Consider the following 27,374-nt stretch of genomic DNA (forward strand, 5'->3'; position numbering starts at 1 on the left):
TTCAACTTTTTCATCTTTATTTATTTATTGGCCGCCCCCACCCCCCCACCATGTGGAAGTTTCTGGGCCAGGGATGGAAAGGGTGCCACACAGCAGCCACTCAAGAGGCTGCAGTGACAAGGCAGGATCCTTAACCTGCTGTGCTACAGTACTCCAAATGTAACCTTCAAAAGGGCCATGGTGTTTGTTTGAAACTGTCTCAATTGAGACAAACAACACAAGGTTGGAAGGATTGGAGAACTAGCTCTAGCATTTCAATTTGAATAAATTAAAATTTCTCAGAGTTTGCATCACGCTCAGTGGTAACGAACCTGACTAGGATCCATGAGGATGTGGATTCGATCCCTGGTCTCACTCAGGGGATTCCTATGGAATCCTCATAGGAAAAAAATGAGACGGGGCTACACGAATTAAGAGGGTATAGTCTTCAAGATCCATTAGGTGAGCTGTGGTGTAGGTCACAAACACAGCTCAGAATCCACACTGCTGTGGCTGTGGTATGGGCCGGCCTCTATGGCTCTGATTCAACTCCTAGCTTGGGAATCTCCATATGCCGCGGGTGCTGCCCTAAAAAGACAAAAATAAATAAAAATTAAAATTAAAAAAAATTTCTCTTTTCGGCATAAAGTTTTAGGGGTTTTGACAAATGCAGAAAGTCCTGTTACCGCCACTAAAATCAAGATACAGAAGAGTCTATCATCCCCCCAACCCCTCCTCCTTCTCGTTGCACTCAGCCTCTTCTCTACCTGCCCCTTGCAACCACCCGTGTTTTCTCCTTCTCTGTAGTTTACCTTTTCTGAAAATGTCATAGAAATGGAATGTTAGTATATGTAGCCTTTTAAGTCTGACTTCTTCACTCAGCATAGTGCATCTGAGATTCAATCACCTTCTTGCATGTATTAATAATTCGTTCTAGGGAGTTCCCATCATGGCTCAGTGGTAACAAACCCGACTAGTATCCATGAGGACATGGGTTCCATTCCTGGCCTTGCTCAGTGGATCCCTCATTGCTGTGAGCTGTAGCATAAGTCACAGATGTGGCTCTGACCCTGTGTGGCTGTGGCTGTGGTGAAGGCCGGAGGCTACTGCTCTGATTCGACCCCTAGCCTGGGAACTTCGATATGCCACAGATGCAGCCCTAAAAAGACAAAAAAAAAAAAAAAAGTTTGTTCCTTTTTATTACTGAGTAGTAGTCCATTTTATGGGTGTGCCATAGTTTGCTTATCTGTTACAGGTGACAGATATTTAAATAGTTTCTAGTTTGGACCTATAATAAATAAGGCTGCTATATGTATGCTGGAGTACAGGATTTTGTAAGGGCATAAGTTTTCCTTTCTCTTGAGTAAATACTTGGGAGTGAGACTGCTGGGTCGAGGACAAGACATTTAAAGAGAAAGAGAACAAATCTCCTTTCTAGTGCTTTAGGTCCCCAGGGAGCCTCCATTACATTTTTCTTTGTATTTTTCCAAAGATATGTGTGTGTGTGTGTGTGTGTGTGTGTGTGTGTAAGAGACAGACATGTACATACAGAGAAAACATATGTTCTTTTCAAAAAAAATACAAATGATCAGATCATACACCTATTTTGCTTTTGTTGCCGTTTTTAACCTAATGGATCTTGAAGATTATACCCTCTTAATTTGTGTAGCCCCGTCTCATTCTTTCCTATGAGGATTCCATATATGGATGTGCCGTGCGTTACTTAACTCCATGTAGACGATTCTGATTTTTTTTGGAATTGCGGTGTTGTGACAGACCTCCTGTATAGGTTCCCCACTGTCTGAAAGTAGAGTGTTCTTAGAAAACCTTTTGAAAGCCCAAATGGTATAAAACGAAGAAGCAGTTACTTTCAAACACATCTTGCTAACAGACACACACAATATTCGAGGCAAAGGACAGAGGCTCATGGCCACAGTTCAAAGCCATGGCGGCTTGATGCTGAGATGCGATGCTGATAGTGGGTCCCAGGGAAGGAGTTTGGCGATGCCACTCTTGCTGCTGGGGGGCCCTGGCGCTTCTGTAACAGCTCCCACAAGACAAATGCTGAAGGCTCTTTTCCCTTTTCACCTTTTCTTGTAAAAGGGAAACTCCTCTTCAAATTTCTTTTGGTCGGCGAAAACAGGGACTGATGCTGGTCTTCTGTAAAATCCAGGTGGCGTGGGGGATACTTATATATGCTTCTTGGGCCATTGTGAGAGCAACTACAGGAAAACTCCAAGGTTATCTTAAAAGAACAGTGTACATCCCACCCGCCTGTTGCCGCCCTCCCCTGCTCCTCCCTGGCCCACAGCAGTCTGGCTTGTGGCCCCAGCACACAGCGAAGCCGCTGTCATCAAGGCCACTACCAGCCCTTCACACTCATCCTCCTCCACTTCTCAGAGGCCAGCAATGTAGCTGACCCCACCGTTCTGTCTGAAACACTCCCTTCCGGGCTTATGGGCTCTCTTGGGTCCCTTAATCTGTCTGATGATCTCCTCACCATTTCCACTTCCTCCCCACAGCCCTTGAGACGTTCAGCAAGATCACCGGGCTCTCTCTGGCCCGTCCACCCCCTCCTCACCTCAGCCTCCATATTCAGCCACACTTGCTATTAGGTAGCTCCTGTGTTGCATCCACAGTTCTGACCTCTGTTTTCAGCTCAACTTCCTGCCCATACTGTGAGCCCAACATCCTAACCCAATTCTGCATCTAGCTGCCCTCCCAGACTTTTCATTATCAGTGGCCAGCTCTGGCTCTATTTATGGAGCTGCCATGCCACCAGGAAACTGGGGGCTTTGCGTCCTATAAATTGCCCATCCCATGATTCTTCCCCTTCTTTTTTGGTCAGGGATCAGATCCAAGTAGTTGAGACCCAGGCCACAGCTATGGCAAGGCCAGATCCTTTAACCCACTGTGCCCAGCAGGGGATCGGAACCTGCGTCCTGAAAGGGGCAGGGCATCGAACCCCCCCCCCCCCAGCCCCATTGCACCACATCGGGAACTCCTGATTCTTCCCTTTCAAACTCCACGACCAACCACCCTGGGGCTGGGCTTCCTTTAACAATAAGGGCTGATTCTTACTGAGTATTTGCTGTGTTTCAGGCATGGTGCAAGAATTTCCAAGCAAATCTAAGCCTCATGCAGCCTTATGAGGGTCTATTAGCTTTAAAGATCAGATTCAGTAGCACATAAAGGAAAAGGTGGACCCAGGATTTGGTCCCAAGTAGTCTAGAGACTGCATACACCTGTATCATCACACCGCCTTACTCACTGAGGTTGTTTTTGGTCACACCCTCAGCACGTGGAAGTTCCTGGGCCGGGAACGGAACCCGAACTGCAGCAGTGACTTGAGCCGCTGCCGTGACAATGCCAGATCTTAACTGCTAGGCTACCTCGGAACTCCACGATTGTTTTACAGATTGTCAGGCCTCCAGACCTTGCCATATCTAACTGACATGCATGGATTGATATCCCTAAAGGTTTGCTCTAACTATGCCATAATGTGGAGCAAAAGCCTTCAGTAGCTCCAAATAAAGCCCTGATGCCAGGCTTGCCATATGAGGTCCTCCATGGAGGGGTGGGGTGTAGGTTGAAGATGCAGCTTGGATCCCGTGTTGCTGTGTTTGTGATGTAGGCCAGCAGCTGTAGCTCCAATTCGACCCCTAGCCTGGGAACTTCCATATGCTATAGGTGCAGCCCTAAAAAGACAAAAAAAAAAAAAAAAAAAAAAAAAAAAAAGCGGGAAATAGACCACGAAAAGGATACCTGTTTACAGTATGAGAGCTGAGACTGTGCTGGGAATTTGCCCAATGAAGCAACTTAAATTTTTTGCTGCTCTGCATATATATATATATGCAAGTAACCATGAAAGCATTTTGAGTATCGATTTGGGGATAATGAATTAATTCATGAGTAGATGAGTTCACAAATACAGGATACACAAATAAAGAGGATTACCTATAAATATCTGTTGTTTTAGTACACTAAGAATTGGCATAATTTGCTCTGCAGCAGGAGCACTAATATGTGCACTATGATCCCATTTTTTTTGCATAACAATTGATATGTGCATCGAAAAAGATCTGGAACTGAAAATGTCAGTATAAGTAACTTTGGGTGAGTGAGATTTAAGTGCCTTTGTTTGATGCTATTTTCCAATTTCTCCTGCAACAAGTATGTATTTCTTTGTGATAAGAAAACCTAACAAAAGACAATATGTAAAATTATACTATTAGGGAGTTCCCATCATGGCTCAGCGGTTAGTGAACCTGACTAGCATCCATGAGGACAAGGGTTCCATCCCTGGCCTTGCTCATTGGATTAAGGATCCAGCATTGCCGTGAGCTGTGGTGTGGGTCGCAGTTGCAGCTCGGATCCCGCATTGCTGTGGCTCTGGCGTAGGCCGGCAGCTACGGCTCCAATTGGACCCCTAGCCTGGGAACCTCCATATGCTGTGGATGTGGCCCTAAAAAGACAAAAAGACAGAAAAAAATTATATTCTTAGATATTGTATTTGTCCAAATTAGTTACAAATTATGACATACATCCCATATTGGTTTTTTTTTTTTCTTTGAAAGGCGTCTCATTTTTTTTTTTTATTTTTTGTCTTTTTGCCATTTCTTGGGCTGCTCCAGCGACATATGGAGGTTCCCAAGCTAGGGGTCTAATCAGAGCTGTAGCCACCGGCCTACGCCAGAGCCACAGCAACTCGGGATCCTTAACCCACTGAGCAAGGCCAGGGACCGAACCCGAAACCTCATGGTTCCTAGCTGGATTCGTTAATCACTGCGCCACGACGGGAACTCCATCTATTTTTTTTAATTACTCAATGAATTTATTACATTTGTAGTTGTACGGTGACATACATCCCATATTGTTAGACATTTGTTTGACTCTAACCATTTCTTTTTGGATATTTAAGTAATCCCATCGCATCTCCAACCAGATGACTTTGGGCCACATGTTATGTTACCTATTCTGTCACCCATTCTTGTCCTTTATCTTCAGCTTCCACTCCCTGATTCCTTCCCAGACCTCTGCTCACATCTTTCCCATTAAAACAAACAGCACCCTGGAGTTCCCCAGTGACTTAGCAGGTTAAGGATCTGGCGTTGTCACTGCTCAGGTCACTGCTGTGGGGTGGGTTCAGTCCCAGCCTGGGAAATTCCACATGCCCTGAGCTCACCCTCCCCCCCGCGAAAAAAAAACCAGTACCCTTCTTTCCCCAAGAATTCCTATATTCACTGCTTCCTCTTCCTCACTTCTAAATTCTTAGTTCACTGTATCTAGTCAGTAAAACTGTTCCCTCAGTCTCCTTGTGACTTAGTCCTATAGACACGTCTCAAGTCCTTTATTTTTCATTTTTTTTTTTTGTCCTTTTAGGGCCACACCCTTGGCACATGGAGGTTCCCAAGCTAGGGATCAAATTAGAGCTGCAGCTGCTGGCCTACGCCACAGCCAGAACCACAGCAATGTGGGATCCGAGCTGCGTCTGCAACCTACACAGCTCATGGCAACAATGGATCCTTAACCCACTGAGCGAGGCCAGGGATCGAACCCATATCCTCCAGGATACTAGTTGGGTCCTTTACTACTGAGCCATGACAGGAACTCCTCAGGTCCTTTATTACCCTAGGATGTCCTACAGTTGCCCTGTCCTGGCTCCTGACGCACCTGTCTGATTTCCATGCCCACACGCTTTCTCCCTGCCTGTCTGCCTACTTCTCTGTGGCCTCTTCCGCCGGCTCCTCAGAGCAAGTGATCTTGGGGCTTCTCTCTCCTTGGTCCTTTTCTCTCCTCACGCTGCACCCCCCTCTCCAGGGAGCCCATGACCACAGTTCCATCTGTATGTTGAGGGCTCCCATCAGGTCCCATGCTGTCCCTGCTGTCACACCTGTCTGTCAGCTGCCTGCTGGGCCTCTCACATGGAGGTCTCGAATGCACCTGGCACTCAAGTGTGTCCCCACAGGACCCATCATCTCCCTTGGCTAGGCTTCTAGTCTGTTCTCTCCACGTCCCTGTTCCAAATTCTCACATTAGGAAATTGGGAGTTCACCCTGCCTTGGCCCCCTTTCCTCCACACAGTGCCCAGCACTCAGGAACATTCAGTTAATATTCATTTAATGTTTTTAATCAACCACCAAGTCCAGCTGATTCCACCTTCTGAACGACACTAAGACCTGATGGCCTCACTGCAGCATCTTCTATTGCCTGTTGTTGTTTGTTCCTCCATTAGACCATAGGAGCATCTTTGAGGTGGGAGAACCCGGGACCCTTTAAAAAGACGCTACAGGGAGTTCCCTTCGTGGCTCAGAGGTTGCGGGTTTGATCCCTGGCCTCGCTCAGTGGGTTAGGGATCTGGCGTTGCTGTGGCTGTGGTGTAGGCTGGCGGCTACAGCTCCGATTGGACCCCTAGCCTCCAAACCTCCATATGCCATGCATGCGGCCCTAAAAAGACAAAACAACAACAACAACAACAACAACAAAAAAAAAACCCAAAAAACAAAAAAAGATTCGAAGTCATAAAAAAAGAAAATGTAAAAAAACGCTGCGAGAGAATGAAATCTGGCCTGTTCTCAGGGCACCAAACTGTGGGACCTGACTTACGGCTTCTCCCCAAGCCTCCCTTACTGCCACCCTCCATCCAAGGGAAAGCGGAGCCTTTAAAGCCACATGTCCTCAGGGTTGCATCAGAAGGGGAAGCTCTTTCTAAACGTTCAAAAGCTAACTGCGATCCATCCACTTCCAGAGTCTGTTCCAGCAAGCTGCAGGTCCACCCTCACATTGCATGGCCCAGTTAAGCCCAGGAGAAGTGGAGGACTCTGCTGTGAGGAGGCTGCTGCAGGGCAGGGGGAGGGGCAGAGTGGCGGTGATGCCTGTGAAGCAGTGGGCACAGTGAGAATGGCCAGGGCTGGAAGAGAATGGGATGACCGATTTCCCCACTGATCGCAGACCTCCCTTCGGGCAGCCTTGCTAGTGGGGGCAAAGAGAACCAAATTCAGGGTTGAGATCCAAGTCCAAACCCTGGCGCGGGTCTGCGACTCTGAGAGCACAGTCACTAAGGAGGTGTGGTTCTGCAGTCCACCAGCAGAGGGCGCCCTCAGTTCACCTCTGCTCCTTGGGCCAGGTGAGCTATGACGGGAAGGTTCTGGTAAGCCACTGGATGTGGGAGGCAAGTGTGTGAGAGAGGTGAGCTGACTTCCACGTTTCCGGCATGTATAACATCCAAAATTCAGGAATACAGGAGAGGAGCAGTGTGATGGTAGTCCGGGAAAGTGAGTGGGGTTTGACTCTGTGGAAGGGGAGGTCTGTGGGAAGTGTACTAGGTAACTGGCACACAATTCTGGAGCTCTGGGGAGAGATTGGGAGTAAACATGCAGATTTGGGGTCATCACCGTGCATGCAGTGGTGCAAGATCTGAAGTGGCTGAGGTCGCCCAGGGAACATGAGAAAGAGGCAGGCCAAAGGCAGAGGTCTGGTGAGTATCAGTATTTAAAGGGCTGGGGAAAAGAGGGAGTAGACATATCAGAGGATAATGTGGTAGATGCAAGGATGAGAGAGTTTCAAAGTGGGTGAATGTCTCAATTGCCAGCCCTCTAAAGAAGAACCTTTGGGGAGTTCCTGTTATGGCACAGTGGAAACGAATGCAACTAGTATCCGTGAGGATGTGGGTTCGATCCCTGGCCTCACTCAGTGGGTTAAGGATCTGGCGTTGCCATGAGCTGTGGTGTAGGTGGCAGACGCTGCTCGGATCCCTTGTTGCTATGGCTCTGGTGTAGGCCAGCAGCTGTAGCTCTGGTTCTTCTCCTAGCCTGGGAACCTCCACATGCCTCGGGTGCGGCCCTTAAAAGACCAAAAAAAAAAAAAAAAGAAAAGAAAAAAAAAAGAAGAAGAAATTTTGCCACTTGGTCCCAGGATCTTTTATGATGTATGGTCCAGAGAGTGAGAAAAGAGAGAGAAAAAACCAAGAGGCTGGAGGAAAGGTAGGGGGCCCTTATCTGGAGAGGCCAAGTACCTAATAAAAACAGTACATTAAAAAAATTAGAGGAGTTCCCTGCTGGCAAAGTGGGTTAAGGATTTGGTGTTGTTGTTGCTGTGGCACTGGTTTGATCCCTGGCCTGAGAACTTCCACATGCTGCAGGTGTGGCCAAAAAGAAGAAACTTTGGTCACATCATGTACAACAGTCAGATATGTTATTATGTCAATATTTTCTGACATTGCATAAATTCCAAGGGAAAGTATAGATTTGGCCAAATTTGATCTTCCTCTGTTTTGTCATGAGTTGTCTTTCGATATTCTACAGCATTTCATCCCACCTTAGAAAATACATCTTTTTTTTTTTTTTTGTCTTTTTTAGGGCCGCTTCCACGGCATATGGAGATTCCCAGGCTAGGGGTCTAATCAGTGCCATAGCCACCAGCCTACACCACAGCCACAGCAACGTGGGATCCGAGCGGTGTCTGCGACCCACACCACAGCTCACGGCAACGCCGGATCCTTAACCCACTGAGCAAGACCAGGGATGGAACCCGAAACCTCATGGTTCCCAGTAGGATTCATTAACCGCTGCGCCACAACGGGAACTCCAAGAAAATATATCTTTAATGATAAAAAAAAAAAGCAGTGCATTAAAAAAAATTAGAGAAAGAAAACCCATGCAGGTAAGGGTATGGTCACTACACTGGGGCTTAAGAAAAGCTTTGGGGTTTGAGAGTGTGAACGTCTCCATAGTAAAAGAAAATTGAGGGAGGGAGAGGAAAAGAGGCTCTTGGAAAGTATGTTCTTCTAGTAGAATATGAATAAAAATTTCTTCTTGATTTCTATTTGGAGGCCAGATACCCCCCTTTTTTTTTTTGGCTGTACCCAAGACATGAGGAAGTTCCTGGGTGCGGGGTTGAACCCTGGCCAGAGCCACAGTAGTGACAACACCGGATTCTTAGCCTGCTGTGCCAAGAGGGAACTCCTTTTTTTTTTTTTTCATAACCTCCCCCCCCCCCCTTTTTTTTGTCTTTTTGCCTTTTCTAGGGCCACACCCAAGGCATGTGGAGGTTCCCAGGCTAGGGGTCTAATCGGAGCCGTAGCTGCCAAGGCTACGCCACAGCCACAGCAACATGGGATCCAAGCCTTGTCTGCGACCCACACCACAGCTCATGGCAACGCCGGATCCTTAACCCACTGAGCAAGGCCAGGGATCGAAGCTGCAACCTCATGGTCCCTAGTCAGATTCATTAAACACTGAGCCACAACGGGAACTCCAGAAAACACATTTTTGAATGAAACACATCTTTGAACCACATAATAACTCTGCTGTGTTAGAATTCATTGGACTTTGGCAAGCTAGAAATAGAAAAAAAATTCCTTAACATGACAAAGGGAAACTACGAGAAATCAATGGCATACTTGATGGTGAAATGTTAAAAGCATTCCCATAAAATATAAGACCAAGCCCCAAATATCCATTATTATTGCTATTACTCAGCATTGTACTGAAGGTCCTGCTTTGACAAGAAGATATGAAGATTTGGAAAAGAAGAATCAAAATGTTATTATTTGCACATGTTGCTATGTACCTAGAAAAAAGAGTTAACTGGAAAACTGTTACAATGAACAAGAGAATTAAGTGGCTAATACAAGATCAACATACAGAAATCAACAGTTCTCCTACAGACCAATAACTGATTGAAAAACATGAAAGTCGGAAGATACCATTTTCAACAGCAACTAAAAACTACAAAATACTGTACATATACTTTTTTTTTTTTTCTTTTTTGGCCGCCCCTTGGCATATGGAGTTCCCAGGGCCAGGAGTCAGATCTGAGCCACAGTCCTGACCTAAGCTGCAGATGTGGCAACATGGGATCCTTAACCCACTGTGCCAGGGCCAGGATCAAACCTGTGTCCCAGCGCTCCCCAAATGCTGCCGATCCCATTGCGCCACAGTGGGAAGTCTTACATACTCTTAAAAATGGTTAAAATGGTAAGTTTTATGTTGTATATATTTTATAAAATTAAAAATTAAAAAAACACTATAGTTAGATTTTTTTTTTTTTTTGTCTTTTTGCTTTTTTTCTAGGGCCCCTCCCATGGCATATGGAGGTTCTCAGGCTAGGGGTCGAATTGGAGCTGTAGCCACCAGCCTACGCCACAGCCACAGCAACATGGGATCTGAGCCATGTCTGCGACCTACACCACAGCTCACGGCAACACCGGATCCTTAACCCAATGATCAAGGTCAGGGATTGAACCCGCAACCTCATGGTTCCTAGTCAGATTCGTTAACCACTGAGCCACAACAGGAACTCCCCCAAAAAGGTTTTTTACGGTTGGTTTGTTTGACACAGCATCCTGACAAAGTCCATGCTGTGCATTTGGTTGATATGACTTTCAAGTCTGTTTTCATCTATCATAGCCCCACCCCACCTCCTTTTTAAAATGCCATTTATCTGTTGATAAAAATAGGACATTTGTCCTATAGAATTTCCCACCAACAGGATTTGGCTGATTACCTTTTCATGGTGTCCTCTCACTTGTTCCTCTGGCCCCTGAATTTTCCATAAATTGGTAGTTATATCTAGAGCCTTAATTAGATTTATATTAAATTATTTTGTAGAAACCTGCGTAGGTACCCCTGTGTGGCTCCTATTGCATAATGCCAAGAGGCACGCTGGGTTTGGTTGTTTCACTTTGATGTTAAGTTCGTCTGTGACTGAACTAGAGGGTGCAAAATGACGATTTCCTTCTAATCTGTCGTTCCTTCATTAGCTGGAATTCATTGATCAGAAAATTTTCTTCATTAACTACTTGATTGAAATGCAGTTGATGTTCCCTCAGGGTGACTGCTGAGGAGCATGTATGTATGAGATTACGAAATTATTATATTCCATGTGCTTCAATATGCAGTTATTATTATTTATTATGATTTTTGATGCTGAAATGATCTTATCTTTAACCAGTGTCCCTTCAAGTTGCCTCCTATGATCTTTTTTTTTTTTTAATTTTCCCACTGTACAGCAAGGGGGTCAGGTTATCACCTATGATCTTTTTAAAATTACTCTAGTAGTTGTTGACAACGTATTTTCTTTATGGCTCAATAGATCTCTTAGGTTCAGCTTGTACATTTCCTGCCCTAGAACTGGAATCAGCCATTTGTCCATGGAGTCCTGGTTCCTTTTACTGAGAGGCGGTATTTAGAGAGCAAATTTGGACACTAAAGGTATTTATTGCTACTGGATTGCTCTTTCTTCAGAGGACAGAGCTGGAAAATACATGTTATCTTTTTTTTTTTTTTTTTTTTTTTTTTGTCTTTTTGCCATTTTCTTGGGCCGCTCTCGCGGCATATGGAGGTTCCCAGGCTAGGGGTCGAATTGGAGCTGTAGCCACCGGCCTACACCAGAGCCACAGCAACGCTGGATCCGAGCCGAATCTGCAACCTACACCACAGTTCACGGCAATGCCAGATCCTTAACCCACTGAGCAAGACCAGGGATCAAACCCGCAACCTCATGGTTCCTAGTCGGGTTCGTTAACCACTGCACCACGACGGGAACTTCCAATACATGTTATCTTTAAAAAAGAAAAAAGTGGAGTTCCTGTTGTGGTATATGTATGTGTATATATCACATACATATACTATTTTTCTCATGTTATCTTCCATCATGTTCCATCACAAGTGATTGGATGTAATTCCCTGTACTATATAGCAGGATCTCATTACTTATCCATTCTAAATATAATTGTTTGCATCTACTAACCACAAACTCCCAGTCCATTTTTTGGCAACCACAAGTCTGTTCTCCACGTCTGTGAGTCTATTTCTGTTCTGTAGATAGTTCATCTGTGCCATATTTTATTTTATTATTATTATTTTTTTTTGTCTTTTTTGCTATTTCTTGGGCCACTCCCGCAGCATATGGAGGTTCCCAGACTAGGGGTCCAATCGGAGCTGTAGCCATTGGCCTACGCCATAGCCACAGCAACACGGGATCCGAGCCGCGTCTGCAACCTACACCACAGCTCACGGCAACGCTGGATCGTCAACCCACTGAGCAAGGGCAGGGACCGAACCCGCAACCTCATGGTTCCTAGTCGGATTCGTTAACCACTGCGCCACGACGGGAACTCCCATATTTTAGATTCCACATATAAGTGATAACATGTGGTATTTGTCTTTCTCTTTCTGACTTCACTTAGTATGAGAGTCTCTAGTTCCATCCATATTGATGCAAATGGCATTATTTTATTCTTTTTTATGTCTGAGTAGTATTCCTTTTTGTATATGTACCCCATTTTCTTAATCCATTCATCTGTCAATGGACATTTAGGTTGTTTCCATGTCTTGGCTATTGTGAATAGGGTTTTCTATGTATAGTATCATGTCACCTGCATATAGCGACAATTTTACCTCTTCTCTTATGATATGGGTACCTTTTATTTCTTGTGTTTGTCGGATTGTGGTGGTTAGGACTTCCAATACTATATTGAATAAAATGGTGAGAGTGGACATTCTTGTCTTATTTCAGAATTTAGTGGGAAGGCTTTCAGTTTTTCTCCATTGAGTATTATATTGGCTGTGGATTTGTTATAAATGGCTTTTATTATGTTAATGTATGTTCCCTCTATACCCACTTTGCTAAGAGTTTTTATCATGAATGGATGTTGGATTTTGTCAAATGCTGTTTCTGCATATATTGAGATGATTATGTGGTTTTCGACTTTTCTTTTGTTAATATGGTGTATGACGTTGATTGATTTGCATGTGCTGAACCATCCTTGTGAACTTGGGATAAATCCCACTTGATTGTGGTGTACGATCTTTTTTATGTGTTGTATTTGGTTGGCTAAAATTTTGTTGAGAATTTTTGTGTGTATATTCATTAAAGATATTGGCCTATAATTTTCTTTTTTGGTAGTATCTTGTCTGGTTTTGGTATTAGGGTGATGGCGGCTTCATGGAATGTCTTTGGGAGTGTTCCTTATTCTTCAGTCTTTTGGAAAGTTTAAGAAGGATGGGTATAAGTTCTTCTTTGTATGTATGGTAGAATTTTCCTGTGAAGCCATCTGGTCCTGGACTTTTGTTTGTAGGGAGTGTTTTTATTACATATCCAATTTCATTTCTAGTGATCTGTCTGTTCAAATGATCTACTTCTTCTAGATTCAGTTTTGGTTTATTTATCTGTCTTGATATTATGTTGTGCATCTGTATCTGTGGATTCATATCCTTCATCAGTTCTGAAATCCTCTTCCTTTATCTCTTTGTATATTGCTTCTCCTACATTCTTTCTATAACACTTTTCTGGGATTTCAGTTGGACAAATGACAAGCCTTTTCGTTCTATACTCCACAGCTCTTAATCCCTCTTTCACATTTTCCATCTCCTCTTTCGCTTTGCTGCCTTTTAAGTTAGTCAGTTCTTTCTTCACAGTATCGCTTTTCAGCTATGTTTAAATCCGCAGCTCAGCAGACCTAGTGAATTTTTTTTTTTTTCTTTTTAGAGCCATACCTGTGGCATATGGAAGTTCCCAGGCTAGGGGTTGTTGAATCAGAGCTGCAGATGCAGGCCTATGCCATAACCACCAGCCACAGCAGTTCGAGTCTGAGCAGTGTCTGTGACCTATACCAGAGCACATGGCAACGCTGGATCCTTAATCCACTGAGTGAGGCCAGGGGTAAAACCTACATTCTCATGGATACTAGTTAGGCTTATAACCTGCTGAGACACAACAAGAACTCCCAAAACACCTTATTGTCATTGGGGATGAAGAGACTGGGACCTGGGAAGTGCATCAGGGATTTCAAAAATTCTAGTTTACTGGAGTTCTTGTTGTGGTGCAACAGGGTCAGCCATGTCTCTAGAGCCCTGGGATAAAGGTTTGATCTCCAGCCTGGCACAGTGGGTTAAGGATATGGCATTGCCACAATTCTAGGGAGGTTGCAGCTATGGCTCAGATCTGATCATTGGCCCAGGAACTCCATGTCCTTGGGGCAGCCAAAAAAAAAAAAAAAAAAAAAGAAAGGAAAAAATGGGAAAAAAAGTTCTGGTTTACTAACTGGGTGGTGGATTCACTGATGTTTGCTTTATTCTTTACATTTTAAACATTTATAATAAAAATTCTTTTGTAATTATCCAGTATTTAATTGGACTATATGTTTAAAAGAGTAAAAGGTAATATATTACAGTGATATTCATTGCTGCCTAAGGGCATTTTTGTGTGTCTTTTTCCCTCTTCTGTATTTTTATATATCATTAAAATTTTGTACAGTAAGAATGCATTGCTTTTATGGTTGGAAAAAATTCTCCTAGCTAAGTTGGAAAGTTGGCAGGAAAAGGATTAAAGTTTTTAGACGTGAGCCTCATATGGGAAAGTTAAAGAAAAAACAAGAAAATTTATGTAACTAGTTTTACTTGCCCTCATCCATAAGAAGAAAACAACATGTTTTTGTTTTTGTTTGGAGGCTGGCAATAATATGTACCTCACAAGGTTAGGGCAGTGATCTCAAAGTGACGACACTGAGGATCTTACACGGTATTCTGCAAGTATTAATTACTGTGAGAAATGAATAAGAAACACTAAGCATAAAATTGTTCAGATAGAATTTTATAAAGCATTCTCTAACAGTAAGTTTTAGAAATTTTTATTCCATTTTTTCCTGAGGTATGTGCAAGTTCCCAGGCCAGGGATCAAATCTGTGCCACAACAGTTACTTGAGCTACAGCAGTGACAACGCTGAATCCTTAACCCCCTGAGCCACCAAGCAACTCCTGGGAGATTTTATAGATTTTTTTTTTTTTTTTTTTGCCATCTCTTGGGCCACTCCCGCAGCATATGGAGGTTCCCAGGCTAGGGGTCGAATCAGAGCTGTAGCCGCCGGCCTATGCCAGAGCCACAGCAACTCGGGATCCGAGCCTCGTCTGCAACCTACACCACAGCTCACAGCAACGCCGGATCCTTAACCCACTGAGCAAGGCCAGGGATGGAGCCTGCAACCTCATGGTTCCTAGTCGGATTCATTAACCACTGTGCCACGACGGGAACTCCATTTTTGTTTATTTATTTATTTTAATTTTTAATTTTTTTGATTTTATAAATATTAACAAGTTATAATAAGGATACTTTTATTTATTTATTTATTTTTATTTTATTTTATTTTTTTGTCTTTTTGTCTTTTTTGTTGTTGTTGTTGCTATTTCTTGGGCCGCTCCCGCGGCACATGGAGGTTCCCAGGCTAGGGGTTGAATCGAAGCTGTAGCCACCGGCCTACACCAGAGGCACAGCAACGCGGGATCCGAGCCGCGTCTGCAACCTACACCACAGCTCATGGCAACGCTGGATCGTTAACCCACTGAGCAAGGGCAGGGACGGAACCCGCAACCTCATGGTTCCTAGTCGGATTCGTTAACCACTGCGCCACCACGGGAACTCCAATAAGGATACTTTTAAATTTCCTTCTCTAGAAATTTAAAAGTAATTTATTATAGACAATTTCAAACATACCTGAAAAGTGAGGAGAATAGTTTAATGAATTTGCACATACCTGTTACCCAGATTCAAAACAATTATCAAAATTATTAAAACTTGCTTCACGTTTTCCCCTTGTGTATGTGTTTGCTGTTGATGAAGTATTTTGAAACAAAATCTAGACGTAGCACATTTCTAAAATATATGGACTTTTTCTTACATGGACATAATGCCATTATCACATTTAACAAAATTAACGATAATTCCTTGATGTTATTAGGTAATATTCAATTTTCCCTAATTTTCTCGAAAATGTCTCTCTCTCTCTTTTTTTTTTTTTTTTTTTTTTTTTTTGTCTTTTTGCCTTTTCTAGGGCCGCTCCCGCAGCATATGGAGGTTCCCAGGCTAGGGGTCTAATCGCAGCTATAGACGCCAGTCTAAACCACAGCCACAGCAGCTCAGGATCCGAGCTGCGTCGGCAACCTACACCACAGCTCATGGCAATGCCGGATCCTTAACCCACTGAGCAAGGCCAGGGATGGAAGCGGCAACCTCATGGTTCCTAGTCGGATTTGTTAACCACTGAGCCACAACGGGAACTCCTCAAAAATGTCTTTTTATAGTTGGTTTGTTTGATTCAGACCCACATCCTGCATTTCATAACTGTGTCTATTAAATTTCTCTTAGTCTAGCGTGATCTCTCTCTCTCTTTTTTTCTTTGCGGTTTGTTTTTATCAGAACAGGAATATGTTGAAGAAACTGGGTCAGTCAGTCTGTGGAATGTCTCGGTTTTTGTTTTTATCTCTGATCTTCCTCGTGGTATCATTTAACCTGTTTTTCTCTCCCCTGTGTTGCTGTAAATTGGAAACCAGCTCTGAAGGTTTGATCAGATTTGGGTTCTTGGTTTTCATTTTCTGTTTTTGTTTTTGTTTTCAGCTACACCCACAGTATGTGGAAGGGTCCTCAGCCAGGGATCAAATCCGAGCTGCAGCTGCAACCTATGCTACAACTGTGGCAGTGTAGGATCCTTAACCCACTGCACCAGGCTGGGGATTGCACTTCCACAGAATCAAGCAAGATCATTAACTCACTGCACCACATTAGGAACTCCAAATTCTAGTTTTGCAGAGAGCACCTTATACACAGGGCTCTATACTTTATGGCATCACATCAAGATGCTCATATTGTCCAATTGTTCCATGTCCACTAAGCTCTCTCACCTAACCATTCCATTTTTCTTTTCTAGAAGTGCTAATTTTCTCTATTCCTTTTTTTTTTATAATGGAAATTTTATTTATTTATTTATTTATTTATTTATTTTGTCTTTTTGCCATTTCTTGGGCTGCTCCCTTAGCATATGGAGGTTCCCAGGCTAGGGGTCTAATTGGAGCTACACAGGATCTCAGACATTTCTGCGACCTACACCACAGCTCACAGCAACGCCAGATCCTTAACCCACTGAGTGAGGCCAGGGATCGAACCCTCAACCTCATGGTTCCTAGTCGGATTCGTTTCCGCTTGCGCCACAACAGGAACACTTTCTCTCCAATCTTTTTTTGTCCTTTTGTATAGTCTCTTTTCTCTTGCTCATTTGTGATTCCATCTCTTATTTCCTTAAACATCTCATACTTAGGAGTTTTCATTATGTAGCTGATAATTCCACTCTCATTGAGAAAACTCCATCTGTTGTTTATTGTTTCTGTTGACTCTCACACATCATAGTTTGGTGCTCTTTGACTGAGAGCACATGTTTAGGTGAATAGGGAAACTTCCCTCCAGAAAGGGTCTGGTTTTGCTTCCAAGAGAAACTGTGGGCACTAGGGCCTGGATCTACCTTGGCTTCCTTCTAGTTCCCAGCCGTGATGCTGAGCCCCAGGTTCAGTCCCCACCATGCTCCAGTCTCGCAGACTGATGGAGGGCTGTTGTTGCCTCAGGACCTGAGTTCCTCTCATTTACCATCCTGGTTGCATCTTAAGGTTTTTGCTTCTTTGCATTTATTTTGTTTTGTCTTTTGTTTTTGCTTTTTAGGGCCACACCTGTGGCATAAGGAGGTTCCCAGGCTAGGGGTCGAATCAGAGCTATAGCTGCTGGCCTATGCCAGAGCCACAGCAACCCCAGATCTGAGCTGTATCTGCGACCTATACCACAGCTCACGGCAACGCCAGATCCTCAACCCACTGAGTGAGGTCAGGGATTGAACCCCCATCATTATGGACATTAGTCAGATTCATTTCTGTTTGGCCACAATGGGAACACCCTTGTTTTGTTTTGTTTTTGTTTTTCTTTTCTCTTTTGAGTTTTTTCTTGTTTCTAGTTAGTGCAGAAAAAATGTTATGTTTTATGTAACCTCTAGTTATTTTGTAGTAGGAGGACCCTTCATAAATATCCAGTAGGCTACACTCCTGGGAGGAGGTGGGAGCCTACAGCACAATTTGTAGAATTAAAATGTGGAAACAGCCTGAATGTTCATTAGTACGGTGACAATTTAATGAATTATGGAGCATTGCTACAATGGATCACTATGGAATAGTTTAAATTAAGAGGAGATGAATCCATCAGCAATTGCACTCCTGGGGATGTGTCTGAAGAAAATGAAAGCACTCATTTGAAAAGATACATGCACCCCACCGTTCATAACACCATTGTTTACAATAGCCAAGATATGGAAGCAATCTAAGTGTCAATCAACTGATGAATGGATGATGAGATGTGTACACACACACACACACACACACACACTGGAATATTACTTAGTTATAAAAAGAATGAAGTTTTGGAGTTCCCAGCATGTCGCAGTGGTTAACAAATCCGACTAGGAATCACGAGATTGCAGGTTCATTCCCTGGCCTTGCTCAGTGGGTTAACGATCCGGCTCTGGTGTAGGCTACAGCTCTGATTAGACCCCTAGCCTGGGAGCCTCCGTAAGCCGTGGGAGCAGCCCTAGAAAAGGGGGAAAAAAAAAAAGAATGAGGTTTTGCGATTTGCAACAACATGCATAGACTCAGAGGTGTTATGCTTAGTGAAATAAGTCAGACAGAGAAAGACAAATACTGTTATCACTTATATGTGGAATCTAAAGAATAAAACAAGAGTCAATATAACAAAACAGAAACAACTCACAGATATAGAGAACAAACTAATGGTGACCAGTGAGGAGAGGGAAGGGGGAAGGGGCAAGATAGGGATATAGGATTAATAGGTACAAACTACTATGTATAAAATAAATAAGCTACTCATATATATATATATATATTATATATATATATATATATACCCTGTACAGAACAATACTTTATAATAACTTTAAATGGAGTATAATCTAAAAAATTTTGAATCACTGTACACCTGAAACTAATATAATATTATAAATCGACTATACCTCAATAAAAAGAAAAGATGGATCTATATGTAATGACTGGAAAATCTCTAGCACATGTTGTTACATGAAAAAGCCAACCAGAAATCTACAAGGCATGATCCAATGTATCTATTAGAAAAAGTCCAAGTCAATATATATGGAGGTAAATAAATGGAAAAAGGCCTTATTAATTCTTGTTAATAAGAATTACCTCTGGACAAAACTGTAATTCAAAAAGATACATGCACCCCCATGTTCATGGCAGCACTGTTCACAACAGCTAAGACATGGAAACAACCTAAATGTCCATCAGCAGATGAATGGATTAAGAAGATGTGGTACATATATACAATGGAATACTACTCAGCCATAAAAAAACAAAATATTGCCATTTGTAGCAAACTGCATACAACTAGAGATTATCATACTTAAGTCAGAAAGAGAAAGACAAATACCATATGATATCACTTAAATGCAGAATCTAAAATATGGCACAAATGAACCTATCTACAAAAGAGAAATAGATTCACAGACATACAGAACAGACTTGTGGTTGCCAAGCAGGAGGGGGGCAAGAGAGGGAGGGACTGGGAGTATGGGATTAGTAGATGCAAACTATTACATTTAGAATGGATAAGCAATGAGGTTCTACTGTGTAACACAGGGAACTATATCTAGTCTCTTGGAACAGACAGTGATGGAAGATAATATGAGAAAGGAAATGTATATATGTGTATGACTGGGTCACTTTGGCACCATATTATAAATCAACTATTCTTTAATTAAAAAAAAGAATTAGTGCTCGCTTTGGTAGCACATATACTAAAATTGGAAAGATACAGAGAAGATTAGCATGGCCTCTGTGCAAAGATGACATGCAAACTCATGAAGCGTTCCTTTTTTTTTTTTTTTTTTTTTTTTTTGTCTTTTGTCCTTTTTTAGGGCCACACCTGTGGTATATGGAGGTTTCCAGACAAGGGGTCTAATCTGAGCCGTAGCTGCTGCCCTATGCCACAGCCACAGCAATGTGGGATCCGAGCTGCATCTTCGACCTACACCACAGCTCACGGCAACGCTGGATCCTTAACCCACTGAGCAAGGTCAGGGATCGAACCGGCAACCTCATGGTTCCTAATCGGATTTGTTAAGCACTGAGCCACGATGGGATATATTTCTTATATCTGGTATCTAATATACAGCATAAATTAAACTTTCCATAGAAATGAAAATCATGGACTTGGAGAATAGACTTGTGGTTGTCTGCAGGGAGTGGGATGGATTGGGAGCTTGGGGTTAATGGATGCAAACTATTGCTTTTGGAATGGATTAGCAATGAGATCCTATAGAACTGAGAACTATGTCTAATTACTTATGATGGAGCATGATAACAGGAGAAAAGTGTATACATGTATGTGTAACTGGGTCACCATGCTGTACAGTGGAAAAAAAAAAAAAACTTGTGTTGGGGAAATAACAATAAAAAAAAAAATTACCTCTGGGGCAAGAAGAAGTATGGGGTAGAGGCTAAGGTTGAATTTTTATCTGTATCAGTAAAGTTTTATTTCTTTTTTCCTTTGGTATAATAGAATGTGCTTACATATTACTTGTGTAAATTCCCTTCTAAAAAGGAAGTTGTCTGCAGAGTCGATTGCCTCAACGAGACCAAGGAAGGACCTCAAAGTATCCTCTGAATTTGGCAACGTGGAGGCTCTTGGTGACCTCAGGAAGAGCTGCTAATGAGGTGGCTGCCAGACTGCAGGGGTGGAGAGGGGGCAGGGAGGGAGGAAGCTCACCTGTGAAAAAAGGGAGATGGGCAGGGAAACCACCAGACAGGAGCCGAGTAAGTAAAGGTTCCTATAGGATGGAGTTTGAGAGCAAAGACAGCAGGCAAAGCCGGTATGAGGGGCAAGTTGTGGTCCTAGAGCAGGAAAACCAAAACCCAGAAACTGGAAGTCTGAAGGACCGGAAAGAGGTTGGGAAGGGTAGCTGAGTCAGGATGATATGTTCTGGAAGCTGTGAATGTCATTCGAGGACATTACTGGCACGTTTCTCTTAGTGTACGTGCCAATGTGGGATGGCTGGGATTGGGAACTGATGGTGTTGGTGCCTGATCAAAGCATCCTTTCAGAGAAGGATTGTTGAAGCTGGGGTGCGGACCTGGTCTAGGGCAGATGGCAGGGAAGTTTGAGAGGCCAGGTTGAAAATGATGCTCCTTGAAGTCCAGTCGAATAGGAAGGGCATGAGGAAGGAAAGCACCTAATACTATACCTGGCACATAGTAGATGCTCAGTAAATACTGGTTGACTGCTGTCAAGGGATTGAGCATGCGTTGAGAGGGTATAAGAGTTGGAGGGGGAGGAGATCGATGTCAGAAAGTGGGCCATCGAGAGGCTAGGATTTCAACAGTGGTTTGGTGTTGGCCATGACAAAGTTTCAACTCTGGCTTGATGGAATGGGGTGGAGAATAAGGTCTTTTGAGGAAATCACAGAACACTGAGGGGTTTTGAGTGCTGGCTGATCTTAAAAGTTGGAGTGCCCTCCCTTGCCTACCTGGGTCTCAGCGTTTCCAGGCTGTGGCATCCGGCCTCCCTACTCACTGGTCTTTACACCTTCTCTGCCTGTGCCTTCACTCAGCCTTCTCGGTTAACTTCCTAGTTGAGTGGGAGCCTGCCTGAGCTCCTGGGTACCCCTAAGAAATTACAACAGCCCAGTCACGCTCTTCCATCTGCCTCAGGATCTGCTGTCCCCTGACTCGTGGATCTTCAGCCTTGTCCTAAAGTCCTGAGCATCCTGTGAGCATGTGAACGAACACCTCTCTGCCTACTCAGAAGAAAAGGGACCATCACGGTTAGAAAGATTAGGTATTTTACAGTTTTTCAGATCCTGTTGACTTTCCAAAATTTTCTGTAAGCACCATTTTTTTCTACTCCTTACATTATCCCAGGAAGTTAAAACAATACAGGAAATATGAGCAGAGGGAGTCTGGTAGTGGGGACAGGAGGTGGCACGTGGCTGTGGAGACACGACAGGCCAGGTTCTAATCCTTAGACTTGCTGAACCAGACACTTGGATTTTATGGGGTCCCCAACATGACCTTTCCGCCAGGACTGATTCACACTGGCCAAATTGATAGGGAATTAATGTACAAACCAGAGCTAAATTTTTATTCCTAATAAGGAGTAGATTGTTTTCAAAAGATGCTTCCTGTATCTATATTCCTACCCCAGGGCATCTCATCCAGAATCATGGTTTGAAAAACCACCTATGCCCTGATGACTCTTAAATATTTATCTTTAGCCCCAGTTTCTTCCCATACTAATCTATCCAACTGTGTAGTCTACCTCTCCTTTGAATTGACTAATAGGCATCTCCCAGTTGCCCCAGTGCCTGCCAAGATGGAAATTCACTTGGGCTGCGGGCTCCCTCCCCAAGCTAAACACAGGAGGAATTATAGAGAGCAATATAAAATCCAGGAAATAACAACAAAGAAGAAACCGCTGGGAGCTGAATGGTTATTTCGAATAGGATTGTTTGTGTTTGTGGTTGTGTGTGTATGTGTGGTGGGGGGTCGTTGCAGTCAGAGGCGAGGGTAACTATAACCATGAGGATAAAATACAGCTGACTGACTCTGCTCTTGCCTCTCCCACACCTTTGCATTGGATGGTGGTTGCTTGGTTTTTGCTGCAGAGGCAATGGCTCAGACCACTGGTCAAGGTGTCTATGGGGATGAACTCAGGGCCTCATAAAAGCCTTGCTGGGGTCAAGAGTTGAAAAACTGGGGGAACAACTGTTTTTGAGCAATGCCTCACTCCTCTATCCTTTGCCTTTGAGCCCCTACGCTGGCCCTTCCAATCAGTGAAGGTACCTTCCTTCTAGCACAGGGTGGAAAGTGAAACCAAGAACCCAAGGAATTTTGGGGGCCAAATGGAAACCTGCAGTTGTGTGATGCCTGGGGTACTCCACTGGAGATCTGAGTCCCTGTCCTCTCCTTGAACTTAACAGGCTGCAGACACTGGCTTTCTGTCCTTCCCCAAAGGCAGTGTAGGGCAAAGTAGCCAATACCCCTAGGGAATATGGGCTTACAAGCCAAGAGGCTGAGATCCTCAAAGAGTAAAATTCAACAAAAATAAAAACAGGAGTTCCCGTCGTGGCGCAGTGCTTAACGAATCCGACTAGGAACCATGAGGTTGCGGGTTCGGTCCCTGCCCTTGCTCAGTGGGTTGACGATCCAGCGTTGCCGTGAGCTCTGGCGTAGGTTGCAGACGCAGCTCGGATCCCGTGTTGCTGTGGCTATGGCGTAGGCCAATGGCTACAGCTCCGATTGGACCCCTAGCCTGGGAACCTCCATATGCTTCGGGAGTGGCCCAAGAAATAGCAAAAAAGACAAAAAAAAAAAATAATAATAAAATAAAATATGGCACAGATGAACTATCTACAGAACAGAAATAGACTCACAGACATGGAGAACAGACTTGTGGTTGCCAAAAAATGGACTGGGAGTTTGTGGTTAGTAGATGCAAACAATTATATTTAGAATGGATAAGTAATGAGATCCTGCTATATAGTACAGAGAATTACATCCAATCACTTGTGATGGAACATGATGGAAGATAACATGAGAAAAATAGTATATGTATGTGATATATATATATATATATATATATGTATGTGATATATATATATATATATATATATATATATGTATGTATGACTGGGTCACTTTGCTATATAGCAGAAATTGATAGAACATTGTAAATCCATTATAATAAAAAAAATTTTTAAAGAAAAAAAAAAAGAACCCACCCCAGGTGCTTAGAAGGAAAATGAAGAATATTAGACAAAGAAAGAGTTGTAAAAGCAGCTAGAGATTAAGAATTGTTGGAGTTCCCGTCGTGGCGCAGTGGTTAACGAATCCGACTAGGAACCATGAGGTTGCGGGTTCGATCCCTGCCCTTGCTCAGTGGGTCAAGGTTCCGGCGTTTGCCGTGAGTTGTGGTGTAGGTCACAGACGCGGCTCGGATCCTGCGTTGCTGTGGCTCTGGCGTAGGCTGGCAGCTACAGCTCCGATTCGACCTCTAGCCCGGGAACCTCCATATGCCGCAGGAGCGGCCCAAGAAATGGCAAAAAGACAAAAAAAAAAAAAAAAAAAAAAAAAAAAAAAAAAAAAAAAAAAAAGAATTGTTTAAGTTTAGTTATAAATCTTATTATAATCTTAAAATTGAATTGGAAACATGAATATGAACTCATGGTTTACTTTTTTTTTTTTTTTTTTGTCTTTTGTAGGGCCGCACCCGCGGCATATGGAGGTTCACAGTCTAGGGGTCGAATCGGAGCTGTAGCCACCTGCCCATGCCAGAGGCACAGCAACGCAGGATCCAAGCCACGTCTGCAACCTACACCACAGCTCACGGCAACGCCAGATCCTTAACCCACTGAGCAAGGCCAGGGATCGAACTCGCAACCTCATGGTTCCTAGTCAGATTCGTTAACCACTGCGCCACAACAGGAACTCCACTTTTTTCTTTTTTAAAGATAACATGTATTGGGAGTTCCCGTCGTGGTGCAGTGGTTAACGAACCCGACTAGGAACCATGAGGTTGCGGGTTCGGTCCCTGCCCTTGCTCAGTGGGTTAAGGATCTGGCGTTGCCGTGAACTGTGGTGTAGGTTGCAGATTCGGCTCGGATCCCGCGTTGCTGTGGCTCTGGCGTAGGCCAGTGGCTACAGCTCCGATTCAACCCCTAGCCTGGGAACCTCCATATGCTGCGGGAGCGGCCCAAGAAATAGCAACAACAACAACAACAAGAAGACAAAAGACAAAATAAATAAATAAATAAATAAATAAATAAATAAAAATAAATAAAAAAAATAAAAACAAAATCACAACACGTAAAATCATAAACAGCAGAACAGAAGCAGTATTCATTTGTCCAGACGGACCAAGAATTTCAAATCCGCTCTTTAACTACACAGAAGAGATGTTAGCAGTGCAAAACACAAAGAAAAAATTTAAAAAAATCAAAGGAAAATATTAGGTATGAAAAAGATAATTGTTGAAATAAAGAACACAAGAAATGATATCTATAACAGATAAAAATAAATTGATTAGTTAGAATATCATATTGAGAAACACTCCGAGAGGGTCTCATTGAAGAACGAGGAGATAAAAAAATGAAGGTTAAGAAATAAGGATTGGTAGTTCCTGCCATGGCACAGCGGGTTAAGAATCCAACTGCAGTAGCTCAAGTTGGTGTGGAGGTGCAGGTTCAATATCTGGCCCTGGAACAGTGGGTTAAAGGATCTGTCATTGCTGCAGCTGTGGCGTAGGTCACAACTGTGCCTTGGATTCAATTCCTGGCCCAGGAACTTCCATGTGCCATGGGTGCAGCCATAAAAGTAAAAAAGAAAGAAAGAGAGAGAGAGAAAGAGAAAGAAAGGAAAGAAAAAAGGAGAAAGAAAGAAAGAAAAAGAGAAAGAAGGGATAGAAGTAGAATGCCTCCATCCATATAATAGGAATTCAGGAGAAAATGAAAATGAGTAGAAGGATATATCTGAAGAACAACAGATCTACATTTTTCAGATTTAAAAAAGATGAATGACCTCTGATTGAAAGGGTCTTAGAGTGGAAAATAAAAGGCAGAAGGTAAAACCCACATGAGATACTGGATGGCAAAATTAAAATATCAAAGAGAAGGTTCTAACAGTGTTGGATTGCCATTAGATCTCTCAGCTACAGCATTGGGCACAAGAAGACAATGGAGTAAGATTTCTTAAGTAGTAAAAGAAAATAACCTGGAACTTATAATTTTGCTTTTTAGAGCCGCATGTGTGGCATATGGAAGTTCCCAGGCTAGGGTTCGAACACCAGCTATAGTTGCTGGCCTATGCCACAGCCACACCAATGCTGGATCCGAGCTGAGTCTACGACCTACACCACAGCTCATGGCAATGCTGGATCCCTGACCCACTGAGCGAGGCCAGGGACTGAACCTGTATCCTCATGGACACTAGTCAGTTCATTTCCACTGAGCCACAGTGGGAACTCCAGTACTAACCAGGCCCAACCCTGCTTAGCTTCCAAGATCAGACAAGATCGGGTGCGTTCAGGGAGGTATGGCCACAGACCAACTTGTTTTTCAAATGTGAAAAGACTAAGAAAATATTCTCGGGAAAGGGAATCCTTATACACTTCTGTAAATTGGTGCAGCCACTATGGAAAGTAGTATGGAGGTTCCTTTAAAAACTAAAAATAAAGCTACCATATAATCCAGCAGCCCACTCCTGGGTATATATATTGGGGGAAAAAGAAAACTAATTTGAAACAATATGTTTCCTAGTGTTTCATAGTAGCACCATTTACAATAGCCAAGACATGGAAACAACCCCAGGACCCATCAGCAGATGATTGGCTTAAGGTGGTGTGTGTGTGTGTGTGTGTGTGTGTGTGTGTGTGTGTGTGTGTAATATTACCATATATATGGAATACTATCCAAACTTAAAAGAAGAATCAAACATTGCCATTTGTAGCAACATGAATGAACCTAGAGAATATTATACTTGGTGAAGTAAGCTAGGCATAGACAAATGAAATCATTTATATGTGGGACCTAAAAATAATACAAATGAATCTATATACAAAACAGAAATAGACTCATAGACATAGAAAATAAACTTATGGTTACCAAAGGGGAGAGAGAGGGAGGGAGGAAGGGACAAATTAGGAGGTATAGGAGGAGTTCCCGTGTGGCTCACAAAATTAGGGCGTATAGGATTAATAGATACAAGCTACTATGCATAAAATAGATAAGTAACAAGGATTTATCATATAGCACAGGGAATTATATTCAATATCTTGTAATAATCCATAGTGGAATATAATCTGAAAAAATAACTGAATCACTATGCTATACACCTGAAACTAACGTAACATTGTGAATCAACTATACTTCAAAAAAAAAAAAAATTCTCATGCTACAAGGCTTCAAAGTGTTTGCTGTACTAAGAACCGCATTAAAAAACATCTCTGGGAGTTCCCGTCGTGGCTCAGTGGTTAACGAATCTGACTAGGAACCATGAGGTTGCAAGTTCAATCCCTGCCTTGCTCAGTGGGTTAAGGATCCGGCGTTGCCGTGAGCTGTGGTGTAGGTTGCAGACATGGCTTGGATCCGGCATTGCTGTGGCTGTGGTGTAGGCTGGCAGCTACAGCTCCGATTAGACCCCTAGCCTGGGAACCTTCATATGCTGCGGGAGTGGCCCTAGAAATTGAAAAGAGACAAAAAACAAAAACAAAAACAAAAAACCAACCCCCAAAAAAACCAAACCAAAAACAACCATCTCTGGGGGAGTTCCTGTCATGGCTCAGTGGTTAATGAATCCAACTAGGAACATGAGGTTTCGGGTTCAATCCCTGGCCTTGCTCAGTGGGTTAAGGATCTGGTGTTGCCATGAGCTATGGTGTAGGTTGCAGACATGGCTTGGATCTGGTATTGCTGTGGCTGAGATGTAGGCTGGCAGCTGCAGCTCCGATTAGACCCCTAGCCTGGAAACTTCCATATGCTGTGGGTGCAGCCCTAGAAAAGACTA

The 27,374-nt window shown here is 43.2% G+C and overlaps 1 non-coding gene across 1 annotated transcript; it reads left to right on the forward strand.

Annotated features, from left to right (window-relative positions):
* The first annotated feature begins 19,591 nt into the window (after window positions 1-19,591).
* On the forward strand, window positions 19,592-19,698 carry LOC146404727 (U6 spliceosomal RNA). Its single transcript, XR_014842638.1, has one exon. It is a non-coding gene; the product is annotated as a U6 spliceosomal RNA (small nuclear RNA).
* The last annotated feature ends 7,676 nt before the right edge of the window (window positions 19,699-27,374 follow it).

This window comes from Sus scrofa, chromosome 3, assembly GCF_054392235.1.
Source record: "Sus scrofa isolate SSC_HxYL_T2T_F1_AM1 chromosome 3, Sscrofa_HxYL_maternal_Yorkshire_Landrace_v2.0, whole genome shotgun sequence".
In the NCBI taxonomy this organism is placed as follows: domain Eukaryota; kingdom Metazoa; phylum Chordata; class Mammalia; order Artiodactyla; family Suidae; genus Sus; species Sus scrofa.